General features: G+C 51.2%; 1 pseudogene; it reads right to left on the reverse strand.

Annotated features, from left to right (window-relative positions):
• Positions 1–268: 268 nt before the first annotated feature.
• Positions 269–386, reverse strand: LOC126471925 (5S ribosomal RNA; annotated as a pseudogene).
• Positions 387–3,324: the final 2,938 nt, after the last annotated feature.

Here is a 3,324-nt window from a genome sequence, read left to right on the forward strand (position 1 = left end):
TTAAGATACAGAGACTCTTGCACAGCCCCGTGTAAATATCGACCGCTAACTCTGAACGTAAATAAATCTAATGTGCGCAATCCTTCTTCAGGCTAAAACTGACCATCCGACCACCGTGTCATCCTCAGCTGAGGATGCGGATAGGAGGGGCGTGTGGTCAGCACACCGCTCTCCCGGTCGTTATGATGGTGTTTTTTGACCGGAGCCGCTACTATTGGGTCCAGTAGTTCCTCAGTTGCCATCACGAGGCTGAGTGCACCACGAAAAATGGCAACAGCACACGTCGGCCCGGATGGTCACCCATCCAAGTGCCAGCCACGCCCAACAGCTCTTAACTTCGGTGATCTGACGGGAACCGGTGTATCCACTGCGGCAAGGCCATCGCCAATTCTAATGTAATGGGCGAGAATATAATTAAAAATGAAATGAAATGACCATATGGCATTGATGGCCGGGAGTCTCCACATAGGGAAGTTCGGCCGCCGATTTGCAGGTCTTTTTCAGTTGACGCCACATTGGGCGATTTGCGTTTCGATGATGAAGTAATGATGAGGACAACACAACACTCAGTCCCCGAGCTAAAGCGAACTCGGACCCGCTGCATAGCAGTCAGACGCGCTTACTACTCAGCTAAGGGTGCAGACTCGATAATATACACTCCTGGAAATTGAAATAAGAACACCGTGAATTCATTGTCCCAGGAAGGGGAAACTTTATTGACACATTCCTGGGGTCAGATACATCACATGATCACACTGACAGAACCACAGGTACATAGACACAGGCAACAGAGCATGCACAATGTCGGCACTAGTACAGTGTATATCCACCTTTCGCAGCAATGCAGGCTGCTATTCTCCCATGGAGACGATCGTAGAGATGCTGGATGTAGTCCTGTGGAACGGCTTGCCATGCCATTTCCACCTGGCGCCTCAGTTGGACCAGCGTTCGTGCTGGACGTGCAGACCGCGTGAGACGACGCTTCATCCAGTCCCAAACATGCTCAATGGGGGACAGATCCGGAGATCTTGCTGGCCAGGGTAGTTGACTTACACCTTCTAGAGCACGTTGGGTGGCACGGGATACATGCGGACGTGCATTGTCCTGTTGGAACAGCAAGTTCCCTTGCCGGTCTAGGAATGGTAGAACGATGGGTTCGATGACGGTTTGGATGTACCGTGCACTATTCAGTGTCCCCTCGACGATCACCAGTGGTGTACGGCCAGTGTAGGAGATCGCTCCCCACACCATGATGCCGGGTGTTGGCCCTGTGTGCCTCGGTCGTATGCAGTCCTGATTGTGGCGCTCACCTGCACGGCGCCAAACACGCATACGACCATCATTGGCACCAAGGCAGAAGCGACTCTCATCGCTGAAGACGACACGTCTCCATTCGTCCCTCCATTCACGCCTGTCACGACACCACTGGAGGCGGGCTGCACGATGTTGGGGCGTGAGCGGAAGACGGCCTAACGGTGTGCGGGACCGTAGCCCAGCTTCATGGAGACGGTTGCGAATGGTCCTCGCCGATACCCCAGGGGCAACAGTGTCCCTAATTTGCTGGGAAGTGGCGGTGCGGTCCCCTACGGCACTGCGTAGGATCCTACGGTCTTGGCGTGCATCCGTGCGTCGCTGCGGTCCGGTCCCAGGTCGACGGGCACGTGCACCTTCCGCCGACCACTGGCGACAACATCGATGTACTGTGGAGACCTCACGGCCCACGTGTTGAGCAATTCGGCGGTACGTCCACCCGGCCTCCCGCATGCCCACTATACGCCCTCGCTCAAAGTCCGTCAACTGCACATACGGTTCACGTCCACGCTGTCGCGGCATGCTACCAGTGTTAAAGACTGCGATGAAGCTCCGTATGCCACGGCAAACTGGCTGACACTGACGGCGGCGGTGCACAAATGCTGCGCAGCTAGCGCCATTCGACGGCCAACACCGCGGTTCCTGGTGTGTCCGCTGCGCCGTGCGTGTGATCATTGCTTGTACAGCCCTCTCGCTGTGTCCGGAGCAAGTATGGTGGGTCTGACACACCGGTGTCAATGTGTTCTTTTTTCCATTTCCAGGAGTGTAATAAAAAGTCTGATATGGTAGGACTAAACGATCGGTAACCAGTCACTGGAACCACTCACAACTGTCAACTATAGGGCGAGCAAAAGAAAACATCCCCGGAAAATACTAAGACCAATAAAATACTAAGACTCACTAAGGCTAAAGACTAACGCGGAATTTACCTTTGCTAATGAACATCACAGAATATTCTGAAAACGGCCACCGTTGACGTCGATGCAACGCTGTGCTCGATTTATCAAACTGTGAAGCAGGCGCAGCAGCTCTTCGTGGGGAATAGAAGCAACAGCGTTTTCAATTTTCTGCTGAAGCTCTCCCTGTATGAAGGTTATTTGAGAACATCTCACCCCACAGATATAAGATACGAGGAGAGAGATCGGGGAATCGAGGTGATCAGGAGATTGCACCGGCTCTGCCGCTTGTCCTCTCCTCACCGCACACTTCATGCACTCGTGGCAAGGGACAGACCATGCGGGAGATGCGCGTGCGTAGAAATGTGGCAGCAAACGGGCGGTGCATCGAAATTACGATTTCTAGCATCTTCCGTAACGGGCAGCTTTCCTGTTCATTACCAAAAGCCAATTCTGCATCCGTCTTATTTTACCCATCCTGTATAAAATACACAGTGACCAAAAACAGTCTGAAAAGTTTGTGTGTTGGAGAAAGCTGTGATCAGAAATAATTGTTAAGAAAAAATTCGACGCGTTGCGCCGTTTCCGGGTTAATTTGCGTTGCATTTAGCTAATCAGTCCGTTGCACGCGCAATTTCAAGTGCCCATCCAGACACAATTAGTTTCAGCTTTTCTCGTAGCATAGATTATAGCGCACGAGACTGCTCAGACTTTGGCTTCCGTTCGATCCTTATTACTGTCCAGAGTCCAGTTTCTGCATGACTCTCTTTTTCAGTTTTATGAAACCAACCGAAGAACACGTTTGGCGACACCGTCTCTGGCGGGCCGCTGAATTTGCACGCGCAACGGCCTGATTAGCTAACTTCAATGTTAATTAATTTGGAAACGGTTCAACGTATCTATTTTTTTTCTTAAAAATTATTTCTTAGCGCACCCCAACCAGCAACACCCTTACAAACTTTCCAAACATTTCTGACCACCCTGTACACAGGATTTTATGTAGGGAGAGATTTAAGACGGTACGACCACATAAATCTAGACATGTGGAAGGTGGGCTGTCACACTCAGATTTAGTTGAAGAATCTTAACGAAGTGCAATTCACTCAGGAAGAACTTT

The sequence above is a fragment of the Schistocerca serialis genome, chromosome 3 (assembly GCF_023864345.2).
Source record: "Schistocerca serialis cubense isolate TAMUIC-IGC-003099 chromosome 3, iqSchSeri2.2, whole genome shotgun sequence".
NCBI classification, from domain to species: Eukaryota; Metazoa; Arthropoda; class Insecta; order Orthoptera; family Acrididae; genus Schistocerca; species Schistocerca serialis.